This window comes from Carlito syrichta, unplaced genomic scaffold (assembly GCF_000164805.1).
Source record: "Carlito syrichta isolate Samal-C Ts95f unplaced genomic scaffold, Tarsius_syrichta-2.0.1 Scaffold301901, whole genome shotgun sequence".
Lineage (NCBI taxonomy): Eukaryota > Metazoa > Chordata > Mammalia > Primates > Tarsiidae > Carlito > Carlito syrichta.
In genome coordinates, this window is record NW_007245997.1 from 315,018 (window position 1) to 321,145 (window position 6,128).

The 6,128-nt window shown below is 36.7% G+C and overlaps 1 pseudogene; it reads left to right on the forward strand.

Annotated features, from left to right (window-relative positions):
* Positions 1–1,065: 1,065 nt before the first annotated feature.
* On the forward strand, positions 1,066–2,182 carry LOC103257922 (annotated as a pseudogene).
* Positions 2,183–6,128: the final 3,946 nt, after the last annotated feature.

A 6,128-nucleotide genomic window follows, 5' to 3' on the forward strand; every position in this document is an offset into this window, starting at 1 on the left:
CCTGGTTGCTGCAGTCATGAATTTGTCTTTGGCAAATTCTGTTTCTGAATGCTGCAACATTGTCCTATGTACGTGTTATTTATTATATTTTGCTTGAAAATGAATAGTCAGTCAAGGAAGAATTTATGGCTCAGCCTGTAATCCCACGCCTTTGAAAGGCTGAGATGAGTGGATTGCCTGAGCCCACGGGTTCGAGACCCGCCTGGGCAGGTGAGACCTCATCTCTACAATAAAATCAAAAAATTAGCCAGGTGTGGTAGCGCGCGCCTGTAACTCCGGCTACTCGGAAGGCTGAGGCAGAAGGATCACCAGAGCCCAGCAGGTCGAGGCTACGGTGGCCGGGAGCAGCCACTGCACTCCAGTCTGGGCGACAGAGTGAGACTCCAACTCAAAAAAAAAAAAAAAAATTAGAGATATTATCTGATATCAACTATGCAATGTTGTTACTGATTTACATAGCTGGTAAAAGCTGCAAGTTAGTCATTATTTTGTTGCAATTAGTGTTGTATACTTGTATTTTGATACTTCAGGGCTTTCATACTTCAACATTAAAAATAATTTACCACAATTATGGAAAATGAAGAAATATATGCTGATGAGATTTCAGACATCAAAGGTGAATTCAGTGAACTTAATAGTGACAGTGAGACAGATAGTAATGTAATGATGTAATGTAAGCAAAGAAATATATTTATACATGGATATACTGTATATAATATATATTTGAATCTGAATAAAAATACAAACTATGAAATGCTAGTCAGAGTGGTGACTTCTGAGGCAAATACTGGACATGTCTGCAACTTCCATCTGTATTATGAAAAAGGTGACAATTTAGAAAAGACCGTTTCACTTGTGCTTAATGACAGAAGTTTGCAACAACCAGCTTCAGATTTTTTTTTTCTTTTCATCCACTCTCAGTATTAGGAAAGTGAACAATTTGCTGATGGCGAATATGTTAAGATAAAATATTTCATCCATTGCTGGATGGCCACAGAGCTGGGCGCAGCTGGCCCCTGGCTCCCAGGCGGCTCTCCCACATAGACATGGCCTGGAGATCCTGGCCCTCTAGGCCAGTCTCGTCCCTACATGGTTGCCATGCCCAAGAGAGGAAAATGACTCAACTTCTGGGCCCACGAGACCTGCTCCAGTTGAGTGACCCTGGAGGATTATGCCAGCCCTGATCCAGCAGTCGTTTGGTCTGGACGAGTCAAGTCGTTTGGTCTGGACGTGGCCAACACTGTGCCAGTAGGAAGTAAAATCACTTGTGTGGCTTGGAAACCTCCCAGATCCTTGCAGAGGAAGCTCTTTCTGGGGCTGGTAAGTCCTGTGACATCATCCACAGCAGTGATGAGATGGATGCCCAGGAGGAAAGCATCCATGAGAGAACCATCTCTAGCAACAAAGACAAGCAAGAGGCACAAAGAAGAACTGGATGGGGCTGAAGAAGACGAGTAGCCCATGGATATTTACCTATTGTTGGCTTCCTACAACCACCCTGAGGACATTGTGAATTTTTCCCTGACTTGTAAGAATGCCTGGACTGTCACTTGCACTGCTGCCTTTTGGACCAGGTTGTACCGAAGACACAACATGCTGGACTCTCCTCTGCCTTTGTTCCTGCAACCAGAGTCAATGGATAATCTGCGATGCCTCTGGGCATGTGTGATCCGATCTCTGTACCATATCTATGTGCCAAGGGCTGTTCCAATCTCCAAGAACTCAGCCATTCCAGAAAGCACTCCCAACACATTAAAGAATTCCAAATGCTTACTTTTCTGGTGCAGAAAGATTGTTGGGAACAGACAGGAACCAATGTGGGAATCAACTTCAAGTTCAAAAACAGTCCCCTAGGTTAAAGAGCAAGTGTACTGGAGGATTACAGTCTCCTGTTCAAAATGGAGATGTTCATACCAATCCAGACCAGGACTGCCTGCAGGTCACCACCATCAATTTCATCTTTATTCCAGCTGTCATTGAAATGATATTTACCCTGTTTGCTACCAACGTGAACACAAATATGTGGCATCATCGAGTGAGACTGGTGTTCCAGGATTCTTCTGTCCATGGTGGTTGGAAACTGTGCAGTGAACAGGGTGTGAAAGTTATCCTGGACCCAGTGCACAGCGTTCAACTCTATGACTGGTGGCATTCTCAGTATCCATTCTCCTTGAGAACATAATTTCTGCTTCCCATCCCTCGGGGCAGCCCCAAGTCTAGTCCATTAGTAATCAGATTCCAGTTTGGAAGGATTGGCTGGATTGTATATCTGGTTAGTAATGCACATGCTCTTCAGATTTCTGGAGTTCCTGTTAGGGGAGGGAGAAGTTTTGAATTAAGAAGAAAAACAACTATGATTTATAAACATATTTAATGTAAAAATTTGCATTTGAAAGGATTGGCCCTGTTTTCTGTGTTAAACCCTCATTTGGTGCTATTGAGTTGTTTGTTCTTTATTCTTTTATCCCAGCAAAAGTGGTTAATCTTGCTCTAGGGGAAAATTAAACTCTTAAATCTCCAAACAAGGAAGTTTCAGCATTCCCTTAAGGATCAGAAGAAACTTAGAGGCCTAAAATCATTGCTACTGTTGCTTCCAACTTAGCTGACCCTCAAATTCAATTGAATATTTTCTCTTTTCAATTTATCCTTCTCCAGAAATAAAGCAGGTGACAGGGTTTCAAGAATCTTAAAATATATATATATGCAAAATATTTCATAAATAAAGTCCAAAGGCACACAGAGACTAGGAGAAAAATATGTGCCACATGTAGAGCAAAGAATTTACAACCAAGAAACAAATATAAATTTATAGATAAATGACAAGCAACTCAATAAAAAAAAAAAAGTGGGCAGTCATTGCTTTGCTAAGCTATGGTGTGGCCATGTGCTCTTTGAGCTGTGGTCAGGACATGTTTCCTTAAGCTTTGGCCCCCCTTCCCTACCTTGACTTTCTAAATAAACTATATTTTCTAATCTAAAAAAGAAAATGAGCAAAGAGTATAATGAGACAAATTATAGAAGAGGAAGTGCCAGTAAACATTTGAAAAGTTGCTCATTCTCAATTATCGTTCAAGAATTGCAAATTAAACTGGCTGTGAGATATCATTTTTATTCATAATGTTAGCAATAATGAAATTTTGATAGCATCTAGAACTGTCTAGTAGGTGAGGAAATAAGCACTCATATGCAATGTTGATGCAAGTGTGAACTATTATGAACTTGATGGAAAATAATCCAATATTGTCTCCCAATAACTAAATGTTCATGCCCTGCCCCAGTAACTTCCCTTTTGAAATTAATCGAGATATATAAACATTCATATATAAGAATATCTGCACTTTGATATCTACTGAAGCATTGTGTACAGTAGTAAAATAAATAAATAACCATTACCCAAATGTCTTTAATAGTAATATAACTGAATAAATTATAGTATATCCATAAAACAGACTATTGGGAACCTATATATTTTTATAAATGAGTTAAATTCATGTTTTTAGAAGAGTATTTATTATATATTATTAAGTTTTAAAAGGCAAATTTTTAAAATGCAAATTTCAAAGAAGTAAATGACAGGATTTGATTCATAAAAGTAAATAAATGACTTTTTAAAATACAAAGAAGAATATAAAATTGGATCTTGTTTTTGAAAAAAGAAAAGCGCATATGTATATATACATATATATATGCATATGCTATGTGTATGTATTTATGTGTATATATATTAATATATATATTTAGTAGCAGAAGAAAAATGTGGAATTATACACATGAAACTCTCAGTAATAGTAACCTTGGGTTCATGTGGACAAAGAAAAAATTCTTTCTACACCTCCATAATGCTTTCTAATTACAAAAAAAGTGTAATTCTCTTGTTATTTCTAATCTCCAATCAAACAAAATAAAGAGGAAAAGAACTGTGAAATGTCTATAAAAAGACAAAGAAAAAAGGGAAGAATCAATTATGAAATTAAACACTACTTAAAGAATAGGGAGAAAAAAAATCTCCAAAATGAGCCATTTGTACTTTAGAAGAACTCATGGGACAACATGAAATCAAAATAAGACGCCCAAGATGAAAGGATAAGACAACAGAATAAAGAAAATCAAGATTGCAAAGCTAAACAGACCAACTGGGGATAAAAACATTATAACAGAAATAATAAAATAGCACAGGTCATACTATACGGGGCCAAATATTGAATTAGAGGAGAAATGAATGAAGAGAATAAGAGAGATTGCCAATCTCTTAGAGGAGAGCTAATAGATACAGCAGACTGATAATTATGATCCAGCAAAAGAATATCAACTGCTTTTCATTCTAGGGAAATCTTGTATTCTGTCCTATAAACGAAATAAGGAAAACTGTTTCTTTTTACATATTACAAGAAAATTTCTATGAGACCCAAGAAAAAAGTGATTCTGCCAATTAAATGAATCTACTATGTTTGAGAAAATGAAAATAATTATTAAATAGAATCATCAAAACTGAAATTTATACTGGGAAATTTTGTGAATTTCAAAAAATGAATTAGTTTAATGGGAATTTAGTCAGGAAAAGCAGAAGGGAGAAAGAAAAGAAGGGGAAAGAGGGATAAAAAAGAGGAAGGAGAAAAAGAGAGGAAGAAAGAAAGAGGAGAGAGAGAATCGGGCATGAATGTGGCTAGCATAGCTGAAGAAATAGTTTGGTTATAAGATAGTGGGAGTGAGTGGTTTCCACCATTGTTACCTTTTCTATTGAATCTCTTTCAAAACCTTCCCTGAGGACAGGGTGTTGCCAAGCGTATTACACTTGCCTGAAATAATTTAGGTGAAATACTGGCATTTGTATTTTATCTGTGAATAAAGCTTTAGATCATTGAAGGAGAAATTGAATGGGGAAAACATCAAACAAAGAGTTAATGGACAAAACATTTTAGAAGTTTGAGAAGTCTGAAATCACATCATGTACAAGCTAATACTAATCCTTCTCAAAAGAAAAAAAGAAAAGTTAAAATTTTTCTTTAATACATTCTGTTCTTTCTTATCCATCTGCGATTTGACACCAGAATCAGAAATCTGGTCAAAAAGTTGCAAAAGCATTTTTAATGAGTATTCAAAGTTTCCAAGTACAAAGAAAGACTTCCTATCCTCTGATTTTGGGGATTTGAGAATTAAATATCCTCTCAAAACAAATAAAAACAAAGAAACATCCTTGCCAGATCCTAAGTCTCTAATAAATTCCCATATCATTTGACATACCTGGTTTTCCCATTCCAATACTTATTTATATTCAGTTTCACATATTACATGATGACATAAATGAATATAAATGAGGTTCCACTTCTACCTGTGGAACATTGCTGCCAAGTTTAGCATGGCTGGCACTAGAGCTAAGAACTAAAAGGAAAGTTAAAATCATGAGTCCAGAACTCATCTTAAAAGCCCCAGGAAGCAAAAAATTATATTTGCAAGTACAATTAAGTGGTGGTGAAGTCTGTCTAAACCTAAAAGCACTGATGAATTAATGGGGAAAAAAGACAAGGAAGTTTCCATACAGACTGCCATATGCTGCCTTAATTCTTTCCTAAAATATGATAGCAGTATAAATAAATAAGTAAATAACTTTTTAAAAAATTCAAATGTAACCCGCAAAGGTTGCAGAAATAATTGAATCAAATTTTATCTTAGACACAGCTCTCTGGTCTGAACAATACGATTACTACAAATATATTTCAGTGAAATGAAAAGATTATTGAAGTAATATTAAATGTCATCAGCACACATTAAAAACCAACACCTTTCTAGCAAATGAGGTATATTTAAAGTTGAACCTAAACCAGTAATAACAAGCAAGAAATAATGAAAAGCTTTTGGTCTGAACAAACTATGATTTTATAGATCAGAGTGCAACTATTTAAGTACAATAAAAGTAATTCTAAAGCCGGGCTCAGTGGCTCAGCCTGTAATCCCGCGCCTTTGGGAGGCTGAGGTGAGTGGATTGTCTGAGTCTGCAGGTTCGAGACCCGCCTGGGCAGCGAGACCTCATCTCTACAATAAATCAAAAAAAAATCAGTCGGGCATGGTAGGGCATGCCTGTAATTCCGGCTACTTGGAAGGCTGAGGCGGAAGGATTGCCGGAGCCCAGC